The 27,795-nt window shown below is 46.2% G+C and overlaps 1 protein-coding gene across 12 annotated transcripts in view; it reads right to left on the bottom strand.

Moving 5' to 3' along the window:
- Window positions 1-27,795, bottom strand: part of LOC144599516 (muscleblind-like protein 1) — a 390,080-nt gene that overhangs the window by 143,456 nt on the left and 218,829 nt on the right. For 2 of the 12 annotated variants that reach the window (XM_078410495.1, XM_078410501.1), the window contains exon 1: window positions 22,733-23,139. The exons of 2 other annotated variants lie outside the window; for them this stretch is intronic. The gene's annotated coding sequence lies outside the window, so the exon portion shown is untranslated. Of the gene's footprint in view, window positions 1-22,732; window positions 23,140-27,795 lie in introns of those variants that run through there. 8 more of the 12 variants (XM_078410490.1, XM_078410498.1, XM_078410497.1 and 5 more) reach the window with 8 other exon arrangements.

Below are 27,795 nucleotides of genomic sequence, written 5' to 3'. Positions count from 1 at the left end.
AAACGAAACTAAACCATCTATATACTAAAACTCTCGTTTGTTATCTTGTTTGCGACTGAACTTCAGCCAAAACGGTACACGATAGCGCGACAATTTTAGGCCCACCTTACTCACCAATGTCACTTTACTGATAATGCAAGTAGTTTTATTGAAATCAGTGTTATATTTTTTAAGTTATTCACATTTTAAAGTTTAAAAGGAGGGGAGGGGGAAGGGAGGAGGGAGGGGGGAGAAGGGAGAGGGGATTGAGGGGAGGGGGGGGGGAGGACAGGGTGCTGCACCAATGCAGGGGAAGTTTGGGCCCAATGGGTCCACTTTGTCTAGTGACCTCTATAATTTTATGGCTGAGTCCTTGCACTTTGATTCTCTACATTCCTCTTTCTCCTTGCAAATCATCGTCACTCTTTTTCAATGATATCCTTTCCATTTTACAACAATCTGAACTGCTTACAATACTATGGCCATGCCATTGTCCTTTACACACTGATCACCACTTCCTTCCGATGTTGGGTGAGGACAGGGCCATTATATCATGGACAATGCATCATTCTTCTGCTGAGGTGCAGCTGTATGCAACCAAGTGCTTGCCCCTAAAACACACAGGGCTAATTCTTTGAAGTTCAGAGGAATTCTAAGTCAGGAGAACCAAGATTAAAAAAATGTTTTTCTTTTTTCCCCCCCTCGCTTAAAACATTTAAACTTTAGTTTAGTTTTGGAGCTACAGCAGGGAAACACACCGACCAGTGATCCCCATACAAGAACACTATCCCATGCACACTAGGGACAATTTACAATTGTACCAAGCCAATTAACCTACAAACCCGAACGCTTTTGGAGTGTGGCAGAAAACCAGAAATCCTGGAGAATACTCATGCAAGCCACGGGGAGAACATACAAGCTCCGTACAGACAGCACACGTAGACGGGATCGAACCCAGGTCTCTGGCGCTGTGAGGCAGCAACCCTACCGATGCGCCACCATGCCACCTCGACACCACAATATGCATGCAACACCAAGGTGTAATGGATAAATGGGACAAATGTGGTTCCTAAATGTTTAGTTGCGGAAAGTGGGATAGAGAGGCCTTGTGTGTTAAAGAATAGCTGAGAATATACAGGAATGAAGGAGATTACAAAAAGTGGTGGACGCTTCCTAGTCTATCACGGGTACTGACCTCCTCACCATCCAAGGGGTCTACAAGAGTCACCGACTCAAAAAGACAGCCAGCAACATCAAGGACCCACACCACCTGGCCATACCCTCATTTCACCCCTGACATTGGGAAGAAGGTGCAGGTGCCTGAGAACCGTGATCACAGTGATGCTATGGTGGAGTTGCTGCTTTACAGCGCCTGAGATTTGGGTGCATTCCTGACTACCGGTGCTGTCTGTACGGAGTTTGTATATTCTTCCTGTGACTGCCTGGGTTTTCTCTGGGCGCTCCGGTTTGTGTAGGATAATGTTAGTGTGCGGGTGATCGCTGGTCAGCACAGACTCGGTCGGCCGAAGGGCCGATTTCCACGTTGTATCTCTACTGTCTAGAGGAAACTACTTCCCAAAAAGATATTAGCGAACCAGATGACATTTGCAACAATCAACAATCCATTGTTGTTGCTACAAGGCCATCTTGTACTTACACGCAGTACCCCCAGCATGATAAGACAGTTTTGCACAGTTGTAGCAAACCACCTCTATTGTACTCCATCCGCCTTGTAATAAAGGCCAACATTTTAGATACTTGCTGCGTCGTCGTACTGACTTGTTGCATTTCCTCAATCACATCTCACACTAATGAAAATAGTGAATCTCTGTCTACCCCAGAAGATAGTAGGTGCTAAGAGTGGCACATGGGCACAGCTGGTAGAGCTACTGCCTCACAGCGCCAGAAACCCAGTTTTGATCCCGACCTTGGATGCTGTCTGTGAGGAGTTTGCAGGTTCTTCCCGTAACTGCGTAGGTTTTCTCTGGGCGCTCTGGTTTCCTCCACATCCCAAAGATGTGCGGGTTTGTAGGTTAATTGGCTTCTGTTAATTGCCCCTGGTGTGTAGGGAGTGGATGACAAAGTGGGATAACATAGAACTCGTGTGAACAAGTGATTGATGGTCGGGGTGGACTCGGTGGGCCGAAGGGCTTGTTTCCGCGCTGTTTCTCTGATGTCTAAAGACTATAGAACTTAGGACAAACAATGCCTGTGCCGAACAGGATGCCAAGATCAGCTGTTATCTGCCTGCACATAATCCATACACCTCCATTCCCTGCCTATCCAAGTGCATTTCCAAGAGTCTCTTAAATGCCACTATTGTATCTGCCAGCAACCCCTCGTACACTAGCACTATCCTATCCATTAGGGACAATTTACAATTTTACAGAGGGGGCCAATTAACCTACAAAACTGTTCAGCTTTGGATTGCAGGAGGAAACCGTGGCACCCGGAGAAAACCCATGCGGTCACAGGGAGAACGTACAAACTCCGCACGGACAGCACCCACAGTCAGGATGGAACCTGGGTCTCTGGAGCTGTGAGGCAGCAACTCTACCGCTGCACCTCCACATGATATGTAGCCCCATATCTTGGACTCCTGCAGCACAGAAGCAGGCCCTTCAGCCCTCCAAGCCAATACATACTTTGAAGTCTTAGATAACGAGTCTAAATTGGTCTTAGTATCATGTTTAGCACAAACCTTGTGGGCCAAAGGGCCTGTTCCTGTGATGTACTGTTCTATGTTCTATGGCCACTAATAAATACAGTGAGGAAGTCACGAAAGGCTTTACTCAGAGTGCAGAGAATGTGGAAGTTGCAGTCATGTGGCACGATAGAGGAGAAAAACACAAATCTATTTAAGGGGAAGTTAGTTCCACAAGCTAGTGAAGAGTGGGAGGAAGCTAGCGTAGAGTATAAACTCTGGCGTGGATTCCAGGACATTAACCCTCTCTCGTCTCCATTGTAAGAGGCAAGAGTGGATTATTGTCACATGCCCCAAAACAGAACAGTGAAATTCTTACTTGCAGCAGGTCAACAGATATGTAAACACGGTACACTGTAAACACCATAATGAACAACAAATAAATATATATATATATATATATATATATATATAATATAGTATAAGAAGATAACTGCAGATGCTGGTACAAATCGAAGGTATTTATTCACAAAATGCTGGAGTAACTCAGCGGGTCAGGCAGCATCTCGGGAGAGAAGGAATGGGTGACGTTTCGGGTCGAGACCCTTCTTCAGACTGAAGAAGGGTCTCGACCCGAAACGTCACCCATTCCTTCTCTCCCGAGATGCTGCCTGACCTGCTGAGTTACTCCAGCATTTTGTGAATAAATAATATAGTGTGTGTGTGTGTGTGTATATATATTCATATATAATATATACACCGCTCAGCCAAAACATTATGACCACTGACAGGCAAAGTAATAACATTAATTATCTTGTTACAATGGCACCTGTCAAGGGATGGGATATATTAGGCAGCAAGTGAACAGTCAGTTCTTGAAGTTGATGTGTTGGATGCAGGAGAAATGGGCAGGAGAAAAGACCTGAGCGACTTTGACAAGGGCCAAATTGTTATGGCCAGACGACTGGGTCAGGGCATCTCTGAAACGCCCGGACTTGTGGGGTGCTCCTGGTCAGTAGTGGTGAGTACCTACCGACAGTGGTCCAAGGAGGGACAAACCACAAACCGGCGACAGGGTGTTGGTCTCCCAAGGCTCATCGACGGGCGAGGGCAACGAAGGCTATCCCGTCTGGTCCGAACCAACAGAAGGTCTACTGTGGCACAAGTCACAGAAAATTCTAATGGTGGTCACGGGAGGAATGTGTCACAATACACAGTGCATCGCACCCTGCTGCGTATGGGGCTGCACACGGAGAACCAACAGTATATTAGGCAGGTGGTCATAATGTTTTGGCTCATCAGGTCATAATGTTTTGGCTGATCGTTGTATATATATACACACACACAAACACACACACACATATATATATATATATATATATATATATGAATTGTATTGTGTATGCATATATACCCACATATACACACAATATGTATACGCACACTATAAGTGTGTGTATACATATATATATATATACACATACATATGTGTATATGCACACATACATATATGTATATGCATGTACGCAGATACATACATACACACACGTACCCACAACCATCAAGTTCAGGTGCAAACCTTCTGGCAACTGAACCATGGTTGATGGTAACCAATGCTCCACAGTGCGCATCACATAACCAGTGAAAAGCAAAAATCAACTTCCATCCTAAAGTTAGGTTTAGGATTAGATTTATTATTGTCACATGAACCGAGCTACAGTGATAGGTTTGTTTTGCATGCTAACCAATCAGATAAGTTAATAAGGAACGGCAACAGGCCATTCGGTCCACCAAGCCTACTCCACCATTCAATCATGGCTGATCTATCTTTCCCTCCCAACCCCATTCTCCTGCCTTCTCCCCACAACCCGACACCTTTACCAATGAAGAATCTGTCAATCGCCACCTCAAAAATATCCACTGACTTGGTCTCCATAGCCGTCTATGGCAATGAATTCCACAGATTCACCATCCTCTGATGAAATAAATTCCTCCTCTTCTCCTTTCTAAAGGTACATCCTTTTATTCTGAGGCTGTGCCCTCTGGTCCTATACTCTTCCACGAGTGGAAACATCCTCTCCACATCCACTCTATCCAGGCTTTTCACTATTCAATAAGTTTCAATGAGGTCCCTCCTCATCCTTCTAAAGTCAGATGTACTATCGTGTCAACCTCAAGTACTATAGGTAGAGCAAAGGGGAAGATGCAGAGTGCATAATATACTTCTCAGCATTGATATCAGTTCCACAGATAAAGTTCAATGTCTACAATGAGGTAGAGTCGAATTGGACAGTACCCTAGATCATGGAAGGACTTTTCAAAAGCCTGATTACATATGGGAACTGCACCCAAGTCTGGTGCATTTTCAAGCATCTGTACCTTCAGTAACAGGGAGAAGGAGTAAAGATGGGGTGGGACAAGTCTTTGCTTATGCTTTCTGATATCACAAGGTCGGGTGAAGTGTAGGTGGAGTCAACGGTGGGAAATCAGGTCTGTGCGATGGACTGTGCGACATCTACAACCCTCTGCAATTTCTTGCGATCTTGGGCAGAGCCGTTCCTAACCCAAGCTGTGGTACAACCCAATGGTGTACTTTCAAATCCCTAGAGAGACTGCCCATGCAAAGCAGATTTTGGTCAAGGCTTAGTATTTGTAAAAAAATGTAGGAGCAAGGAGCCGCAGATGCTCGTTTACCAAGGAAGGACACAAAATGCTGGAGTAACTCAGCGTGTCAGGCAGCATCCCTGGAGAACATGGATGGGAGAGGTTTTGGGTCAGGACCCTTCTTCAGATTGATTCCGAGGGTCCTGCCCCAAAACGTCATCTATCCACGTTCTCCAGAGAAGCTGCCTGACCTGCTGAGTTACTCCACCATTTTGTTACCTTTTCTTGGTAAGCCAGCATCTGCAGATCCTTGTTTCTACATTCTCACAAGTGAACACTGTGTTCCTTATAAAGCGCAGACAGGTAACATCACACAGGGAGACCAGACGGTGTGTAATGGGCTTCGCAAATCATCGACAGTCCTTCAAATGTTTACTTTGGTGCACAAAGACACCACAGTATTAAATGTTGTGTTGGGAATCATTTGCTACCATTTGGTTGAATGGGAGAGAAGCTGTTCCACTTTCATACTCAAAAAGAAAAACATGAAAAAGGCATACGAGTGAGCATGTGATCACTGCTAAGCCAGAGGACGTGTTTAATATGTCCCTGTTTACAGAGGATTTGAACTCGTTCCACCGCAGCGCAAACTATTTAACTGGCGCACCGAAATATCAACACTTTCATTGTTTGCAAAATAGATCTCATTTTTCTTTTGCAAACTGGCATCATCAGTTCCTTGTTTCTACTTCTAGATCTCACCTCTTGTTGGGTTGGGCAAACAGGGACCAGAACTGAATGATGTTTAGAGGAACAAGAGGTGATTCTTATTGAAATATGCAAGATCTTGTGGGCGGCACAGTGGTGCAGTTGCTGTCATCCAACCTGTGTTCGCTCCTGACTACAGATGCTGTCTGTACGGAGTTTGTGCGTTTTCCGTGACTGCGCGGGTTTTCTCCGGGTGCGCTCCTTAATCTTCCCACATTTCAAAGACGTGCAGGTTTATAGGTTAATTGGGCTCCAATTGGATAGTGTATGGGTGATCATTGGTCAGCGCGGACTCAGTGGGCCGAAGGGCCTGTTCCACGCTGTAGCTCTAAACTAATAAACTAAAACTAATTTCAAAACTCTATCATGCGTTTCCTCCCACACTCCACAGATGTACAGGTTTGTAGGTTAATTGGCTTCAGTAAATTGTCCCGAGTAAGTGGGATAGTGCTAGTGTATGGGGTGATCGATGGCTGGCGCGGACTCGGTGGGCAAAAGGGACTGGTTCCACGCTGTATATCTAAAGTTTAAAGTAAAGTCTATAGTCTAATATTGAGGGGGCTTTCACAGGGTAGATGCTGAGAGGATGTTTAGCCTGTTGACGTGGGATCCAGGATGGAGGCAAGGGCATAGTTTCAGGACAGAGGCTGAGAGGAGATCAGATAGAGGTACTTAAAATGATGAGAGACAGAGATAAGGTGGGCTGGTAGAACCTTTTCCCCAGGACGAAAATATCAAAGACTAGAGGACATAGCTTTAAGGTGAGAGGGTAAAGTTAATAAGATGTGTGGGGCAAGTGTTAAGGGTGGGTCCCTGGAACGCACTGCCAGGGGTGGTGGTGGTGGAGGAAGATATGGTAGTGGCATATAGTTTAAGTTTAGTTTATTGTCACGGTTACTGAGGTACAGGGAAAAACTTTTTTTTTGCATGCTAACCAATCAGCGGAAAGTTTATACATGATTACAATCGAGTCGTCCACAATGTGCAGATACATGATAAAGGGAATAATGTTTAGTGCACGATCAAATCCAGTAAAGTCTGATTAAAGGTCTCCAATGAGGTAGATAGCAGGTCTGGACTGCTCACTAGTTGATAGGATGGTTCAGTTGCCTGACGACAGCTGGGAAGAAACTGCCCCTGAATCTGGAGGTGTGCGTTTTCACACTTCAGTACCTCTTGGCCGATGAGAGAGGGGAGAAGCAGTGACCGGGGTGAGACTGGTCCTTGATTATGCTGGTGGCCTTGCCGAGGCAATGTGAGGTGTAGATGGAGTCAATGGAATGGAAGGGAATCTCATCGGTTAGTTAAAATAAGCCGATGACCTCATTGTGTTTGCAGGAGCTAGCATGTGAAATAGCTGCCTCATTTCCTTCATTACTTCAGTGGCTATGCTAAACAAGTCCCCCATTGACTGCAAAAGATCATGGTTTGAAAAGCACAAGTGTGATGTTTTTCTCAACGGTCAGCCAGAGCATTTAGCAATTTGTTCTTCCAAGTGCACATCTCTTCCCATTTCACACAGTCATTATTTACCATACCTGTTTTTCTCATACCCCTCCTAACATTTTGAGCCTTCAAATTATATACTTGATGTTCTTCCGCCCATTTCCTGTGTTTTTCCTCACGCATCCATTTGGTGTGAAGTGGCTTTGGACTTTAGAGAAACCGTGCGGAAACAGGTCCTTTTGCCCACCGAGTACACGCCAACCATCGGTCATCCCGTACACTAGCACTATCCTACGCACTAGGGACAATTTACCATTTTTCCAAAGCCAGTTAACCTATAAACCTTTACATCTTTGGAATGTGGGAGGAAACCAGAGCACCTGGAGAAAACCCATGCGGTCACGAGTCAAGCGTGTTTTATTGTCATATGTCCAATATGGAACAATGAAATTCTTACTGACTGTAGCACCACAAAATGTGTAAACATAGTACTCCGTGAACAATATCAAGCAGCGTGGAATCAGGTCCTTCGGCCCACTTGCCCTCACTGACTAACATGTCCCATCTACACTAGTCCCACCTGCATTTGGCCCATACCCCTCTAAACCTGTCCTATCCATGTACTCGTCTAAATGTTTCTTAAACGTTGGGGTAGTACCTGCCTCAACTGCCTCCTCCAGTGGCTCTTTCCAAACACGCACCGCCCTTTCTGTGAAAAAGTTCTCGATTCCCCTACTCTGGGCAAGAGACTCTGTGCATCTAGCCAATCTATTCCTCTCTTGATACATTTCTTTAACAATATTCCTCTCATAATAAACGAAAAGAAGTTCAGTGTACACATGTATACACACATATGTACACATAAAACAAACAAGCAAGCAAACAAACAAACAGTGAGAACGTACAAACTCCCTACAGACAGTACATGTAGTCAGGATCAAACCCAGGTCTCTGGTGCCGTAAGGCAGTAACTCTGCCACTGCGCCACCATGCTGGCCCTTGCTCCCACAGATAAAGCGGCCAACATGAATGGACCTTTGCATCTGCGATCCATGGGAGAAAATGGCTGGATTAGGGGGTATTAGCTCCAAGGAGATGTTTGACAGACTGGATTGTTTTCTCTAGAAGGCCAGAGGATGCTCCAGTTTCAACCTTTTCCCCAGGACGAAAATATCAAAGACTAGAGGACATAGCTTTAAGGTGAGAGGGTAAAGTTAATAAGATGTGCGGGGCAAGTGTTAAGGGTGGGTCCCTGGAACACACTGCCAGGGGTGGTGGTAGAGGCAGAGAGGGTAGTGGCATATAGTTTAAGTTTAGTTTATTGTCACGTGTACTGAGGTACAGAGAAAAGCTTTTTTTTTTGCATGCTAACCAATCAGCGGAACGTTTATTGGTGGTTAAATGGTGGTTAACATTGGTGGTTAAATGGGCCACTATTAAATGGTCCCCATGTGTAGGTGAGGGGTAGAACCTGGGTGCAATTAATGAGAATGTAGCCTGAATAAAATGGTTCTGGAGACAAGGGATTTCTACTGTTGGACTTGTCTTGAAAAACTGGAATTCCTCCTTGGATCAGCAGACATTTGATGAAGGGCCTGTTTCCATGCTGTATGTTGTCCGGGGCATTGTGTGCAGTTCTGGTCGCCCCATTACAGGAAGGATGTGAAGGCTTTGGAGAGGGTGCATAAGAGGTTTGCAAGAATGATTGCTGGATTTAGGAGTATTGGCTGCAACAGATGAGAACTGTATTCTCTGGAACGCCAGAGGCTGAGGGCAGACCTGATAGAAGCATATAAAATTTTGAGAGGCATAGATAGGATCGACGGTCAGAACCTCTTTCCCAGGCTGAAAATATCAAATACTGGAGGGCAAAGCTTTAAAGTGAAAGAGGCAAAGTTTAAAGGAGATATGTGAGGCATGTTTTTTTTTTACACACAGAGGGTGGAAGATGCCTGGAACACGCTGTTGGGGTGGTGGTAGCGGCATACAATATTGGCAGTTAAGAGACTTTAAGGCAGGCGCATGGAAGTGCAAGAATGAGAGATATGGATCACATGCAGGCAGAGATTAGTTTATCTTGGCGTAATGTTTGGTTTTAGACAAACAAGGAAACAAGCGCGTCGGCCATCCGAGTCCAAGCTAATCATCAATCACCTGTTCACAATAGTTCTATGTTATCCCACTCTACACACTAGAGACAACTTAGAGAGGCAAAATAACATTAAACCTGCACATCTTTGGGATGTGGGAGGAAACCGCAGTACCCGGAGGAAACCCACACGGTCATAGGGAGAACGTGCAAACACCAGTTGGAAAGCAAGCGAGGTCGGGATCGAACTCGCATCTCTGGCGCTGTGAGGCAGCAGCTCTACCAGCTGTGCCAGTGGACCATAATGTGCCGGCACGGACATTATGGGCCGAAGGGCCTGTTCCTGTGCTGTGCTTTTCTATGCACTGTGTCAAACGCCTTGTGATAACCTACGTCAAGCCCAAATGAAACATGAATGTTTCCAAAAAGCACAACACTGTTTCGATCCACAGCAAACAAATTATAATCATTGTTAGCAACTTGAACCAAAGTCATCAATTATCCAATGTCCTTTCAGACGGTCAATAAATGAGTCACCGTTTGTTCTGGAAAAATGTAACCAAATTATCAATTGCCATCGAGGTTTAAGCACGGTAAATCCTCATCAAATTCAGTTCCTCTGCCCGACTATGGCTTCACCATCAAACCCAATTACAAAGAACGGTGACAGAAGCAAATATCACTAGAGCATATTCATGTTTAACCTCAGGGTCCCAATTTACCAGCGCACTGCATCATAGCCAGGTTTGGAACCTGGAAATTTGATCAAGATTAGATTTTCACCTCTTTTCACGCTCTTTTCCAATGTGCCCACATGTGATCTATATCTCTCTTTTTCCTGCACATCCTTGTGCCTATCTAAATGTGTAGGAAGGAACTGCAGATGCTGGTTTACACCAAAGATAGGCAGCATCTCTGAAGAAAGGGAATGGGCGATGTTTCGGGTCTCGACACTTCAGACTGGAGAAAAGGAATAAGAACCCAGGTCTCTGGCAGTGAAAGACATGAACTCTACCTGTGCCTCCAAGTTGAAACATTTTCCTATCTTCTCCCCAATTTCATGATTTTCATTTCATTTCAATAGAACTCTTTGAACCTTTCTTAACCTCATCAATATTCTATCCATGGACTGATGTTGTTCAGCTGGAAAGGGTACAGAAAGATTTACAAGGATGTAGCCGGTACTCGAGTTATAGCGAGAGGTTGAGCAGATTAGGACTTTATTCCCTGGACCACAGGAAGATGAGGAGTGATCTTTTACAGTGGACAAGATAATTTTAGTTTAGTTTACTTTAGCTTATGGTCCAAGGTACAAGCAAAAAGCTTTGGAGAGTGAAATGCATAAGAGGAAATCCACAGTCTTTTACCTAGAGTAGGGAAATCGAGAACCAGAGGACATAGGTTTAAGGTGAGGGGGGAGAGATTTAATAGGAACCCGAGGGGCAACTTTTATTTTACACAAAGGGTGGTAGGTGTATGGAAAGAGGTGGATAGAGCAGGTACTATCGCAACATTTAAGAAACACTTAGACGGATACATGGACAGGATAGTGGGATATGAGCCAAATGGAGACAGGTGGGACTAGTATAGATGGAATCTGTTGGTCAGTGTGGCAAGTTGGGCCGAAGGGGATGTGTTTTCAAGCTGTTTGACTCCATGACTTATTTTAAGAGTCTTTTAGATAGGCCCAAGGATAAGCGGAAAATGGAGGAATATGAATTATGTGCAGGCAGAGGCAATTAGTGTAACCAGGCATCATGTTCAGTACAGGCATTGTGGGCCAAAGCATCAGTTCCTGTGCTGTGCTGTTTTACGTTTTATGTTCTTGTATCCCCAACAGGTCGAAATCCTGATCCTCGTTTCTCACTAACACATTTCTTCCCAAATAGAGCGTGAAGGCGCATAGTCTGTTACTCAGGGTAGGGGAATCCAGAGGACATAGGTTTAAGATGCGAGGGACAAGATTTAATAGAAACCCGAGGGGCAACTTCTCATACCTAGATGTTGGTGAGTGTATGGAATGAGCTGCCGGAGGAGGTAGTTGTGGCAGGTGCTATAACAACATTTAAAAGACACTTGACAGGAACGTAGATAGGAATGGTTTAGAGAGATATGGACCCAACCCCGGCAAAAGGAATTTGCTTAGATGGGGCTTCTTGGTCGGCATGGGTTAGTTGGGCCAAAGGGCCTGTTTCCATGCTGTAGGACTCTAAAGCTCAAAGCTCTGGAAGCTTCATAACTTCTGCTGCCTCAAACGCTAGAAGAAGAAAGCTCTGGAGTTTACAAACGCCACAGTTCTCCCTCACGATCCATTAGCTTTGTTTTAAGACCAAAAGGACATGCAAAAACTCTTGCAACTGCCTTGTCTTCGTACCAGATACATTGGGGAGTGTACCACCGAGATACCACAAAAGGACACAAAGTACTGAAGTAACTTAGTAGGCCAGGCAGCATCGCTGGAAAACATGGCTAGGTGACGTTTCGATTGAGACCCTTTGGACCCGACCTACATACCACATCCAGTCCATGAGAAGCAATCTTGTGTTGGAGAAGAGGCTTCTTCGTTGAACCTAATTGGTACATTTCATCAAAGAAACAGAAGACCTATTACCCTTGACAATAAAATGAAACTACCAGAATATTCCATCAACAACAAAAATATAACTATACTGCTGTAATGCTTTCCAAATATTTCAACACCGGAGAATTATTAAGCAGAATTTAATATTGACCAATATTTGCTCATGACATCAAAAAAAGTCATTCATCACATTAAGATCATGTGACATAGGAGCAGAATTAGGCCATTCAGCCCATCAAGACTGCTCTGCCATTCGGTCATGGCTGATCTACATTTCCCTCTCAACCCCATTCTCCTGCCTTCTCCCCTTAACCTTTTGACACCCTTACTAATCAAAAAACCTATCAATCTCTGCTTGATAGTACCCAATGACTTGCCATCCACGGCCATCTGTGCCAATGAATTCCAAAGATTCACCACTCTATAGCTAAAGAAATTGCCCCTCAAAGTTCAAAGGGTTCTATTAAAGTTCTTTTGAGACATATGGACCAAGCATGGGCATATGGGGATGAGCTTAGATGGGGCACCTTGACCGACATGGGAAAGTTGGGCCGTAGAGCCTGCATCCGTGTTGAAAAATCCATCGTCAATATGCTGCTTATAATGAGCAAATACAATGAGCAACACATATCTACTTTCCTGATATATTACCAGAACGCAGATGCACTGTGGTATTCTAGAAACCACCTAGGTTGCGAGGAAACAAAGTCTCTGACTTCTTATCACCAAGGTTAGGAGGGGAAGAGGACTAGTTTACACTGGGACCCTTTACACTCTATCTAAGAGTGAAAGTCATGTCATCATTGTGCCTATCCTCAGTATGAGAGCAGATATTTCTGTACTTAAGGATATTAAGTTACTTTAGTGATCCCAGGATCATGATCTGCAATGCCTCATGTATTTTTGTTTTATGCAGTCCGCCTAACATTAACAGAAGGATAAGATACATCATGGAAACAGGCCCTTCGGCCCACCGAGCCCATGCTGACCACTGATAACATGCTCACACTAGTTCCATGTTATCCCACTTTCATGTCCACGCCCTACACGAGGGGGAAATTTACAGAGGCCAATTAACCTACAGACCCACGCGCGTTTTGGGATGTGGGAGGAAACCGGAGCACCCGGAGGAAACCCACGCGGTCACTGGGAGAAATATCAAATACTTGAGGGCTTAGCTTTAAGGTGAGAGGGGTGATATTTGAAAGAGATGTACGGGGCAAGTTATTTTGTACAGAGAGTAGTGGGTGCCTGGAACGCTCTTCCAAGGGTGGTGGTGGTGGAGGCAGGTACAATAGAGGCATTTAAGAGGCTTTTGGATAGGCACAAGGATATGAAACGAATGGAAGGATATGCATCACGTGCAGGCAGATGGCATCATCTTCAACACAGACACTGTGGGCTGGAGGACCTGTTCCTGTGCTGTACTGTTCTGTGTTCTATTTCCTCTTATTAAGCAGCAAAACAAGCTGCCAGCTCTCTATTCCTCAGAGCCCAGGAGGATGATGGGTGATCTCATAGTGGTGTACAAAATCATGGGAGGAACACATCGAGTAGACATACAGACTTACCCAGAGTAGGGGAATCAAGAACCAGAGGACATAGATTTAAGGCGAGGGGAGAAAGATTTATTGGAAACCCGAGGGGGAACATTTTTTACACAAAGGATGGTGGGTGCATGGAACGAGCTGCCGGAGGAGGTAGTTGAGGCAGGTACAATCGCAATGTTTAAGAAACATTTAGACAGGTACATGGATAGAACTGGTTTAGAGGGATATGGGCCAAACGCAGGCAGGTGGGACTAGTGTAGATGGGCCATGTTGGCTAGTGTGGGAAAGCTGGGACGGGGGTCAGGGGTTGGGGGGGTGTGGAAGGGCCTGTTTCTAAGCTGTAAGACTCTGGAGCAACTCCAATGTTGCTACATTAGTTTGTTTAACTTCTTGCTCGTGCAGCAGAACTGGGGGCCTCAGAGTTCTGCGAGACCACTTGCACTGATATCAATAAAGCCTTATTCCTCGCGCTCCAGCCCTCTGTGGAAATGGAGGATTTATTACATTCATAATGATGACAGATGCGATGAAAATATGGCTACATCCTCCCTGCTTTCCCTTTTTGCCTCTCTCACGAGCAGCCTAGTAGAAAAGCCTCCTTGTAGTGAGCTTAGCATCGGCTTCCTGTGGTTACGCCATTAAACATGAGATGACTGCCGGTAAATTCACTTGCACAAAGGTGGCCATTTCATTGCAACTTTAGCAGCAGGTAGAGGCCATTCTAGCCCTGGGACTGCCTTGCCTTGAATTTCTCATCTCCTGCAGACAGCCTCCACTGGACTGATTCCCCGATTCATGAATTTATCCATCTTAGTTTTACTGCAATAGAGGAAAGTTTTAAATTTAATGTTCTCTCTGTGTGAAAGTTTAGTTTTCAGCGCGGAAACAGGCCCCTCGGCCCACCGAGTCCGTGCCGATCAGCAATCACCCGGTACACTAGCACTATCCTACACACTAGGGACAATCTACTATTTTCACCAAAGCCAAATTAACCTACAAACTTGTACGGTCTTTGGAGCATGGGAGGAAAGCAGAGTACCTGGAGAAAATCCACGTGCTCACAGGGAGAACGTACAAACTCCGTACAGACAGCACCCGTAGTCAGAATCAAACCTGGGTCTCTTGCGCTGTAAGGCAGCAACTCTACCGCTGCGTCATTGTACCGCCCAACATGCTTCCCGATTTCAGCCTTCTGTAGCAACCAAAGGACTAATTCCTTAAACTAACCTTGACACACAACTTTCACAGTCACACCCAGTGAACCCATCGCTTATAAGATCTGTTTACTGTATTCTCAATCCACAAGAGAATCCCTAACCTCTTGCCTCACAATCGGTTTGGCAGGTTGGCAGATAGTTTACGTTTGCTTTATTATTGCCATATGTACTGAGGTACAGTGAAAAGCTTTGTTTTGTGTGCTATCCAAACAGATCACATATACCATACATAAATACAATCGAGTCAAACTCAAGTACAACAGGTAGGGTAGAGCAAAGGGGTAGAGAGAGTGCAGAACAGTTCTCAGCATTGTAGCCCATCAGTTCCAGAGACAAAGGCCAATATCCACAATGGGGTAGAGGTGATTCGGACAAGAACACCGGCTTATGGAAGGTGCCAAGGAACTGACTCCTGATGGTCAAGCAGTAACAAGGATACAAGAGATGGCAGATGCTGGAATCCTGAGTAAAAAGCAAAACTTGTGGAGGAACTCAGCATTTGGAGATGGAAATGAGCAGTACCATTCAGGTCGGGATCATTCTTCAGACTGAAGGTTAAGCAACAATCGCCATACCAGGGCAATTCACAAAGTGCTGATGGATCTCGGCAGGTCAGGCAGCATCTGGGGTGGGAACAGACAAGCGACATTTTGGGGTTGGGAAACATCCCAGTGGAAGGGTCTGAAGAAGGGTCCTGACCCAAAACATCACCTATCCATTCCCTCCACGGATGCTGCCTGACCTGCTAAGTTCTTCCAGCGCACATTGTTTTTTTGCTCTGGATTTCAGCATCTGCAGTATTCTGCATCCCCCATATCAGGACAGCCATTTGCCACTCTGGACGTCATGTGGCAAATCCATCGGGATTGCAAAGAATTGCGGACGGAGCCCAGACCATCACACAAACCAACCTCCTTTCCCTTGACTCCATCTACACCTCACACTGCCTCGGCAAGTCCACCAGCATAATCATGGACGAAACTCAACCTGGCCATTCTCTCTTCTCCCCTCGGCCACAAGGTACAGAAGTGTGAAACCGCACACCTCCAGATTCAGGGACAGTTTCTTTTCAGCTGTGACTGTGAAAGTTGTGTGTCAGAGAAACGAATCACTCTATCAACAACTGGAGAGCAGTCCTGAGCAACGACCCACCTCATTAGAGACCCTCAGACTATCTTTGATCAGACGTTACCAGACTTTATCTTGCACTAAATGTCCTTCCCTTCATCATGTTTCTGTACACTGTGGACGGCTCGATTGTACTCGCGTGCTGTTTTTCCGCTGACTGGTTAGCACGCAACAAAAGCTTTTCACTGTACCTCGGTACACATGACAATAAACTGGACTAAACTCAAGTGCCTCCATGAATGAAGGGGTCCCGGCGGGGAGTCGCCCAGATTGACTGGGGGAGACCCAGTGGGGGGCGCTTGCTGCCACGTCTGACAGCAGGCCTGATTCGCTGTGGCAAGCAAAAGATAAAACTGTTCGATGAACCTGATGTAACTTTATCGACGCTAGAAACATGGCAACTCCGTTTCCATGCTATACCTCTAAACTTTGCCCCTCTCACCATAAAACTACACTCTCCAGGTAGCTGACCTTTCCATCCTAGGGAAAATATTCCGACTGTCCACCCTCTCTATGCAGCAGTGAGTCACTGGAACCAATGAAATTCAGCTGATGAAGACATTCCCATTGTCAACCATCCTTACTACATCCTTGATCTTGTAGGTGCGCAACAGGGAGAATGCAGTTTTATTTTACCCAGAGTGAGGAAATCAGGAACCAGTGGACATAGATTTAAGGTGAGAGGGGGAAAAACTTAATAGGAACTGACGTGCAACTTTTACACTCAGAGGGTGGTAGGTTTACGGATCGAGCTGGCAGAGGTGGTCGTTGAGGCAGGTACTATAACAGGATTTAAAAGACACTTGGACAGGGAAGGTTTAACTGGGTGTCGGGGTTATGGAGAGAGGGCAGGAGAAAGGGGTTGAGAGGGAGAGATAGATCAGTCATGATTGAATGGCAGAGTAGACTTGATGGGCCGAATGGCCTAATTCTGCTCTGATCATTTAGGAATTTATAAAGGGATATAGGCCGAGGCCAGGTGGGACCAGCTTACATTAGGCATTTTGATCAGCATGGGCGAGTTGGGCAGAAGGACCTGTTCCCATGCTGAACATTTCAGTTTAGATTTTTTAGTTTAGAGATACAGCGCGGAAACAGACCCTTCGGCCCACCGGGTCCGCGCCAACCAGCGATCCCCGCACATTAACACAATCCTACACCCACTAGGGACAATTTTTTACATTTACCAAGCCAACTAACCTACAAACCTGCACGTCTTTGGAGTGTGGGAGGAAACTGAAGATCTCGGAGAAAACCCACGCAGGTCGCGAGGAGAACGTACAAACTCCGTACAGACGGCGCCTGTAGTTGGGATCGAATCCGGGTCTCCGGCGCTGCATTAGCTGTAAGGCACGAACTCTACCGCTGCGCCTATGACTCTACAGGGCCAGGCCAGTGAAGAGATCAACTGTGCCAGGGCTGGAGTCAAATATGGGACAAGATCAAATACTGCTGATTTATTCCATGAAGAAGGCAAAAGGGCATTATTTTTAACAACACCCGGTTAATTTCAGTCACCATTACTGACACTTGCTTTTGATTCCAAAGGTATTTAGTTAATAAAATAGCTTAATCCCCCCCAGCTGTCAAAGTAGGTTTTGTACACGTAGCCACGGATCGTTAGTAATGATCCATGGATTACCAGACCATCATCAAATCCCAGCGAGAGATTTGAAACCATCGCTACCTACAGCCTGAACGAGATGCGAGATGTAGACATTAGGATTGAGGCATCAACTGTTCATATCAAATGGTGATTTTAGTGTTGACTATGGAAACAGCGAGAGAGTGCGCGTGTGTGCATGCACAGCTGTGTGTACATCTGTGGGCACACACAAGTGCGTCCATTTGCACGTGTTGAGGGGGTTCGGCTGCAATGTGGCCATGCTTGTGTCTGTGTTTTTGTGCATACAGGGTCTATTCATGTACATCACTAAGAAAAATGTCACAAAGTGCTGGAGTAACTCAGCAGGTCATGCAGCATCTTTGGAGAACGTGGATAGGTGACATTTCGGGGCGGGACCCTTCTTTAGACTCCAAACCCCAAATGTCACCTATCCATGTTCTCCGGAGATGCTGCCTGCCCTGCTGAGTTTCTCCAGCACATTGTCTTTTTTCTGTAAACTAGCATCTACAGTTTCTTATAGCCACATGTACATCACTAGGTGTGCATGCCTGTGGTTACAATAGAGCAAGGGATGTATGCTCATGACTGGAGTTTTTCTCCACACCCCCCTCAATAACTGACCTAATCAGCTCCATGTAAACACTGTACATACGTGTGTGTCTATCTGAGTATAGATATTGGGGAAGGGGAGGAGAAGGAGTTCCAGTTACTGCTATAGGAAAGATGCTGTTAAGCTGGAAAAAAATGCAGACAAGTTTTACGAGGATGTAGCCAGGACTCAAGACCCTGAGCTACAGGGTGAGGTTGAGCAGGCTAGGACTTTATTCCTTAGTGCGCAGGAGGGTGAGGGGGTGATCTTATAAAGATTTAATAGGAACCCAAGGACCAACGTTTTTGCACAGTGGGTGATGGGTGTATGGAATAAGCTACCACAGGAGGTAGTTGAGGTAGGTGCTAAGACAACACTTAAAAGGCATTTAGACAGGTACATGGATAGGAAAGGTTTAGGATACGTGGTCACCCCGTTATAAGAAAGATGTGGCTAAGCTGTAAAGGGTGCAGAGCAGATTAACGAGGATGTTGCCAGGCCTATTACAAAATTTAAAAAACATCTGGACAGGTACATAGACAGGACAGGTTTGGAGGGATAATAATTATTATTATTATATTATATTCCTTTATTCGTCCCACACCGGGGAAATTTACAGTGTTACAGCAGCAAAGTGGATAGCAAGAGAGCAAGAGATCATTCATTATAAATAAATAAAAGATACATAAATTGTCATCAGTTTTCTGTGTGTTCTTAGCTGTTATTGTTGTCTCGCCTGCTGGGAGCAGTGCTGGTTATGCAGTCTCACAGCAGGGATATGGCCCAAATGCAGGCAGGTGGGACCTGTGTAGATGGGGCACCTCGGTCGGTGTAGGCAGGTTGGGCCAAAGGGCCCATTTCCATGCTGTATGACTCTATCAATTCTCCTCGTGTTTTTCTACACCTCAAAACAATTGCACAGAAATTTTGTCTCGGGCCTGGGTGAAGTGGAAATGCAATCTACTGCCCAAATCTAGGAGGGGTTTTGAACTGGGCCCCGACTCAAAAATAATTTGGTGTTGATGTTGTCATTAGTCTGACCAGAATAAGGGTATAAATATCAGCGTCTGTTCTGCTGCAACGTGTTGCTATGTGCTGGCTGGGTTCCTGGCAGCTAACAGCGTGAAGCTTGCATCTCCAAACCACAGATGATAATTCCTGGTACGAAATTCCTGGCTAAAGCTGCCTGTTTTTTTTTTAAATACACGCACACACAAACACACACGAGATTCACTTTTCAAGGCTCTGCCTCATCCCACTGTTAATAGGCCCAGATATTTCCTGGCAAGACCCGGATGCCTGATTTGTGTTGACGTTGAATTTATTATCGCTTCTGCTGTAGGGAGGAGAGGAGATGGGGAACTCACACAGTTAATTGACTGCTTGGGAAACAGGAGCATGTCGGACGTAACCCACACGAGGCCTTGAATATATATTTTTTCCTCTCTTTCAGGGGGACGAGACGAGAGGTGTGGCAGTAGGCGAACCATTGAGGGGCTGGCATGCGGTTTAGGGAGCGCCCCAACGGCCTGTTTAGTAGTGAGCAGAGAGGGAAGCTCCAAATCATAGTGGCCAACGTTTTCGGTGGGGTGCCGTTTCACGCTGAGCCTGCGTTGAAGGCAACTCATCCCAAGCCTCTCAGCTTCCCAAACCCTCGCTTCACCAAATTCCAGCCACCCTTTCCTACACCCCTCTCCCCTTGTGTAACTAAGCACTGAATCAAAGCTATTGGAAGACGTTCAAACATCTGGATTATTTTAAACACCTCCCCTGTCTCTCAACCCCCCCCCCGTCTCCATTTTGTTTCGGCCTCTCAGTCTTTCATTTCCATCGCGCCAACGTTTGCAAATAGCAGCGGCCGGGTTAGAAAGCCACGAGCTCGGTCTCTCGCCCGCAGCGCTCCCCCATCCTCAACACTGCAACCGTCCAACAGATTCCTCCCCAGTTCCCTGCGGTCTAACCCTTAGTGTTCACAAATTAGCAGAGAACGAGGTAGAGACCGGGGCTAAGCCCCCACGAGGGGGACTGAATGAGCGGGCTTAGCATCAGACCTCGAGACACACTTTCACCGTCTCCACATCTGTTACCAGACAGTATAATCTCCACTTCCACACTCCTCACCTTTGGCAAAGCTCCACGCGTTACAAAAGGCACCAAAAATAAAACACACACACATGGAAAAATAATTCTCTTTGAAGCACAGGCTACGAGCCCTGGCTCCTACATTAGACAGCGGCTATCCCAGTGAAAGGACTCTCGCACAAAATAAGAGGCATCAGTGACCCTCGAGGCAGCATAATATAGCACTTACTTTTCTAGCAGTTATAGAGTGACGCATATAGTCGAGAGAGAGAGAGCGAGAGAGAGAGAGAGAGAACGCGAGAGAGAGAGAGAGAGGGAGAGCGAGAGAACGCGAGAGAGAGACACATACACACACATGCACAGAGAAACCCCCGCCTTTTCACCAGCTTCCTCCCCTCCACCACACCTTCCTACTAGAAGACGTCTACTACCCTGTAAACTTGGCAATACCACTCCAGCATTGAAATACAGCTCTGGCCATATAAGGAAGAGCAGCTAAACATGTCACGCATCATTTAGAGGTGGTAGGCAGAGAGTTAACCTCTCACTTCTCACACACACAGACACATATATACACACACACACGTACACCACACATAACAACCAGCTCCACATGCAGTGATACTGGCATCACGCCTTGCATATTAAACCAGACACCACACCCACCCCCAACTCCCATCCCCTCTCCCCGGCCTCTAAGCTAGGGAGTGTTCAGCTACCTGTTGGAGCCTGAAGCCTCTCCATCCTTCATTCATCGTGACCAATGCAGTCAAGGTGAAGAGGAGGGAGAAGACGAGGAGGGGGTTAGGGGGAGTGCAATTTTTATTTGGGGGGGGGGGCACCTATTTTTCTTCTCTTTATACGGGGGGAGTGTGTTGAGGTGGGGTGTGCATGCACGAGACATACATGGGCTACCTTGCCTCTCCGAACCTTCCCCTCCCCACTGCGAAGATGATATGTGATAATACCAGCAGGCACGCCGCAGACCCAAGAGCCCAGCATCACCCCATACCCCTCACTGGCAAACCTTGCAAAAACATGTTCCCCTCCACTCACATCCTCCTACAAACCATGCAAATACTTGACCCCTCTCATCACCCTGCTCAGACAACACTTGCATATACCTGCCCACCCCCCTCGCTCACTGCCAACCCTTCCAAACTCCTGACCCTCCCCTCCCCTCCCCGATTCTCTGCCAAACCTTGCAAATTCCTGACCCCACTCCGATCCCTACCTTCCTCCCTCCCTCCCTCAATGCCACATCTTACAAAGGCCTGACCCTCCCTCCTCACTGGCAAACCTTGCAAAGGCCTGATCCCCTCTCGACCGAGCTCCTCACTGCCAAACCTTGCAGATCTGACACCCTCCCTCACTGCCAAACCTTGCAAAACCTGGCCTCCCCCCCCCCCCATGCCCTCCCTCCCTCCCTGCCTCCTCACAAACGAACCATGCAAAAGGCCTGACCCACCCTCCCTCCCTCCTACACAAACCTTGCAAATACTTGACCCCCTCCCTCCTCCCCTGCAAAGAACCCAACCCCCCCCCCCCCCTCCCTCCCTCCGTGCACTGCTCGCAGGGACAGCCCCCTCTCACCCTCCCTCCCTCCCTCCCCATCCCCAGTGCTTGGAGCAAGGCCAGGGTGGGAGTGCTGCACTATCAGCGTTACTGCTCTCTCTCGGACACCACCTTAGGCCAAGGTGCCCGTTCAGGTAATACGTCAAATGGAGATAGACAAATGTCCCCCCCCCCCCTCCCCCTCCCCACTCCCCCTCCCCACTAGGATCTCCCCCAGACAGGAGCAACTACAAACAAACCTCCCCTCCCTCCCTGGCCATGTCCCAATGCTGTTGGTGGGATGATCTTGTGCATGAATTATCCAACACACCACCTCCTCCACACAGCCCCTCCAGTGCCCTACATTACACCAGCCACTCTTGGAAATAACAAACGTGCTTCATTGCTTGGGGTTCGATTTGGTGCGACAGAAACATGTCTTTACCCCAACCACTACACAACACAAACATACATAGAGCCCACGCCACTAAATACCAGCTCCATCCCTCCTTTCCTTCAACCCACCTGATCACCCAGACAGCCCCCCCCCCTTATAATGCCACTGTCTGGCCTGGATCCTCAATTACTCCCTCATCTCTCCCCCACCCCACCCAAACACACACACACATACATGCATGCATACAATGTGTATATATATGTCCAGCCCACACCACAAAATCCCAATTCCTTCCCTTCCCTTCAATGCCAGCCAGCCAGCTCCTGCACCCACATTCCTTCCCTCTCCAATAAAGATCTAGCCCGTACCCCCAATTCTCCCTGATCTCCCCTCTCTCTCCCCCCCCACACCCACACCCACCAGCACACATGCATACACTACAGAGACACGTACACGCAGAGTGAATCAAAAACTCACCTCATATTCCCGTCTCCCTCTCCCTTCGATGAACTCGAACACAGCAAGCAACACACTCAAGGCATTGTAGTATTCATCGTCAGGGTTATTCTCTTTAAAAAAAATAATAAATCTGTCCCTTCCTTCTTTATGAAACCAATTTTATTTCTAAAGATTGCAGAGTGCCTCCTTGTCCTCCTCCTCCTCCTCCTCTCTTCCTCTCCCCCGCTTGTTAGTGGAGCATGATGGCTAAGCAGGGCTTCCTGAGGTGCGGCCGACCCTGCGATCGTGTGCTGGTCGCAGCCTGCAAAACTCCTCCCTCTACACGGCCGCACTAACTCGATCAGGAAGCGCGCTGGGCTAAACCTCCTGCTCGTTACCAGCGTGAAGAGGAAAGCACTCGGCAGCCTTCTCGACGTTTCTCTCTCTCTCTCTCTCTCTCTATTTTTAAATGCTGCAGGCTCGTCTCTCTCCTATTTCTATCTCTATTTGTCTATTGTTTCTCTCTTTCTACCTTTGTAATTCTCTTTCTCTCTCTATCTGCCTCTCCTATTTCTATCTCTCTCTTTCTCTATCTCCCTTTTTTCAATGTCTTTATTTTCTCTCTTTATTTCTGTTTGCCTCTTTCTCTCTCTCTCTCTCTCTATATATATATATATGTATGTATATATAGATATATATGTATGTATATATATATATGTATATATATGTATGTATGTATATATATATATGTATATATATGTATGTATATATATATATATATATAATATTTCTCTATTTCTCTCTCTCATGCACACTTTGTGCACACACGCATGGAGAAAGCCACGATCTTAAGTGCCAAGACCCTCTGAACTGAGAGAGAGAGGGGAAATTAAAATGGAAAAGAGTGCAGAGGAAGTTATCTTCGAGCAGGATGATCTTTCTCTCTTCCCCTTGCAACCAGCAGCAATTGGTAGCTCCCATCTGATACGGGAAAGGCATATAATAACCTCTGAACTGTACTCTCATAAGTGAGACACAGGCAAGCTGTTGTCAGGTCGTGGAGACCAGAGTGTGGGAGTTGAGCAGTGAAGGGAGGTGGTCAAGGGGAAGGTGTGGGCGGTGGGGAGGAGGTGGGTTTAATCTCCGTGTTTTCACTTGACAAGTACAAGCGCTCAGCAGCTAGACAAGTCTTGGAGGCTGCGCGTAAAATTCAGGCCGTCAGTACATTTCCAAGTTCCACTGTTAACTCCTTGATGACCGAAACACAAGTGCACATTTTTTTTACATTTTTTTTGCTATAATTTCCTACACCGAGAGGAGTTTCTCGACCCGAAACGTCACCTATTCCCTTTTCTCCAGAATTACTCCAGCATTTCGTGTCTATCTTCGATATAAACCAGCGCCTGCAGTTCCTTCTTACACCTTGAGAACTTTTTTAGTTGGATTAATGTTGCTAATTCGACATCCTCTACTTCAAGGTTAATGAAGAAGAGGACTAGGTCAGTGGGTTCTTTAGTTTAGTTTATCGTCACGTGTACCAAGAACAGGGAAAAAGCTTTGTTTGTTGCTGCTATCCAGTCAGCAAAAAGACGAGACAATATTACAATTAAGCCGTAATACATGCACAGGATAAAGGGAATAATATTTAGTGCAAGACAAAGTCATGTAAAGTCCGACTAAAGATAGTCCAAGGGTCTCCAAAGAGGTAGATGTGAGGTCAGGACTGCTCTCTAGTTGGTGATAGGGTGGTTCGGTTGCCTGATAACAGCCGGGAAGAAACAGCCTGAATCTCGATGGGTGTGTTTTCACACTTGCCTGATGGGAGAGGGGACAAGAGGGAGAGACATGGGTGAGACTGGACCTTGATTATGCTGGTGGCCTTGCCTGGGCAGCGTGAAGTATAGATGGAGTCAATGGGAGGGAGGTTGGTTTACATCCACAACCCTCTGCAATTTCTTGCTGGACTCCCCCTGTTTTGCAAAGATTGCTTAAATTGGTTGTTTAAATATACACATGGTAGATGAGACATTGAGGACACCATTCATAACTACTTGGTATCAATGCAAACTCAACTTTTGCAAACCCGGAGTTCTAATCCCTTTGCACCACAAACATTTAGGGTGGCACAGTGGTAGACCTTCTGTCTCACTGCGCCAGATTCTCAGGTTCGATCCTGACTACGGGTGTGGCCTCTACAGAGTTTGTACATTCTCTCTGTGACCACATGGATTTTATCCAGGTGTCATAGAGTCAAGCAAGCCCTTTGGCCTAACTAGCCCATGCTGACCAACATGCTCCCTATATACCAGTCCCACCTACCTGCATATTACCTATATCACTCTAAACCTATCCTACCTATGTGTTTGTATAAAATGTTTCTTAAATGTTCGAAAATGCCTGCCTCAACTGCCTCCTCAGGCAGCTCGTTCCATACACCTAACACTCTTTGTTTAAATAAGTTGCCCCTCACGTTCCTATTAAATCTCCCCCCCCCCCCCCCCCCCTCACCTTAAACCCATGTCTTCTGGTTCTAGATTCCTCTCCTTTAAGTAAAAGACTACATTTATCTATTCAATAGACAATAGGTGCAGGAGTAGACCATTCGGCCCTTCGAGCCAGCACCGCCATTCAATGTGATCATGGCTGATCATCCACAATCAGTACCCCGTTCCTGCCCTCTCCCCATAATCCCCTGACTCCGCTATCATTAAGAGCTCTATCTAACTCTCTCTTGAAAGCATCCAGAGAATTGGCTTCCACTGCCTTCTGAGGCAGAGAATTCCACAGATTTACAACTCTCTGAGTGAAAAAGTTTTTCCTCATCTCCGTTCTAAATCGCCTACCCCTTATTCTTAAACTGTGCCCCCTGGTTCTGGACTCCCCCAACATTGGGAACATGTTTCCTGCCTCAAGCATGTCCAATCCCTTAATATTCTTATATGTTTCAATAAGATCCCCTATCATCCTTCTAAATTCCAGTGTATACAAGCCCAGGCCCAGTCGCTCCAGTCTTTCAACATATGACAGTACCGCCATTCTGGGAATTAACCTAGTGAACCTACGCTGCACTCCTACAATAGCAAGAATGTTCTTCCTCATATTTAAAGACCAAAACTGTACACAGTACTCCAGGTGTGGTCTCACTAGGGCCCTGTACAACTGCAGAAAGACCTCTTTGCTCCGATACTCAACTCCTCGTCATGAAGGCCAACATGCTATTAGCTTTCTTCACTGCCTGCTGTACCTACATGCTTACTTTCAGTGACTGATGAACAAGGACACCCAGATCTCGTTGTACGTCCCCCTTTCCTAACTTGACACCATTCAGATAATAATCTGCCTTCCTGTTCTTACCACCAAAGTGGATAACCTCATATTTATCCACATTAAACTGCATCTGCCATGCATCTGCCCACTCGCACAACCTGTCCAAGTCACCCTGCATTCTCATAGCATCCTCCTCACAGTTCACACTGCCACCTAGCTTTGTGTCATCTGCAAATTTGCTAATGTTACTTTTAATCCCTTCATCTAAATCATTAATGTATATTGTAAATCGCTGCAGTCCCAGCACCGAGCCTTGCAGTACCCCACTAGTTACTGCCTGCCATTCTGAAAGGGACCCGTTAATCCCTACTCTTTGTTTCCTGTCCGCCAACCAATTTTCTATCCATGTCAGTACCCTACCCCCAATACCATGTGCTCTAATTTTGCCCACTAATCTCCTATGTGGGACCTTATCAAAGGCTTTCTGACAGTCCAGGTACACTACATCCACTGGCTCTCCCATGTCCATTTTCCTGGTTACATCCTCAAAAAATTCCAGAAGATTAGTCAAGCATAATTTCCCCTTCGTAAATCCATGCTGACTCGGAACGATCCTGTTACTGCTATCCAAATGTTCCACAATTTCTTCTTTTATAATTGACTCCAGCATCTTCCCTACCACTGATGTCAGGCTAACTGGTCTATAATTTCCCATTTTCTCTCTCCCTCCTTTCTTAAAAAGTGGGATAACATTAGCTACCCTCCAATCCACGGGAACTGATCCTGAATCTATAGAACATTGGAAAATGATCACCAATGCGTCCACAATTTCTAGAGCCACTTCCTTAAGTACCCTGGGATGCAGACCATCAGTCCCTCTCATGATCTCATCCACCTCGATAAGATCACCACATTTGCCACAGACGGCTGTGGAAGCCATCAATGGATATTTTCAAGGCTGCGATTGCCAAGTTTTTGATTAGTACAGGTGTCAGGGGTAATGGGGAGAAGGCAGGAGAATGGGGTTGAGAGGGAAAGATAGATCAGCCATGATTGCAATGTTTAAGAAACAATTAGATAGATGCATGGATAGGATAGGTTTAGAGGGTTTATGGGCCAAACGCAGGCAGGTGGGACTAATGTAGATGGGGCATGTTGGTCAGTGTGTGCAAGTTGGGCCGAAGGGCCTGTTTCCATGCTGCATGACTCTATTAACCTAATCTATGACTCCACGATTGAATGGCGGAGTAGACTTGATGGGTCGAATGGCCTAATTCTGCTCTTAAGACTTATGAACATGAACTTAGGAACCCCTCATCCTCCTACACTCTATGTAGGAGTCAACTGCACATGACAAGCCCACTTTCTTGAAGCTACACTAAAATGCTGAGTCATTCCTGAAAACAACCACACTCTAACTCCATTTCCTTGGAAGCCCTTTGGACAGGGAAGGGTTGGAGGGGGGAATGGTTTAACATATGAACCGAAAAGCATATATTCACAAAATGCTGGAGTAACTCAGCAGGTCAGGCAGCATCTCGGGAGAGAAGGAATGGGTGACGTTTCGGGTCGAGACCCTTCTTCAAACTGAAAAGCACAACTCTGGGCCTTCCACAGCCGACTTACAGAGTATCTGGAGCCTACTGATATGGCAAACAAGTTTACCTTTCACTTAGATATTTAAAATAAACCCCCAGGGGTTGGGAGGGAACTGTAGAGAAAGGATCTACAGGTAGTAATAGTGTGGGTTGGTGTGTCACATGTTTGATTGGGTTCCTTGGGAACTGTCCTGTCCGATCAAGTCTGGTTCTGTAATCTAGCTCCAAAATCCACAC

The sequence above is a fragment of the Rhinoraja longicauda genome, chromosome 13 (genome assembly GCF_053455715.1).
Source record: "Rhinoraja longicauda isolate Sanriku21f chromosome 13, sRhiLon1.1, whole genome shotgun sequence".
Classification (NCBI taxonomy): Eukaryota; Metazoa; Chordata; class Chondrichthyes; order Rajiformes; family Arhynchobatidae; genus Rhinoraja; species Rhinoraja longicauda.
This window is presented reverse-complemented; position numbering and strand designations above follow the sequence as displayed.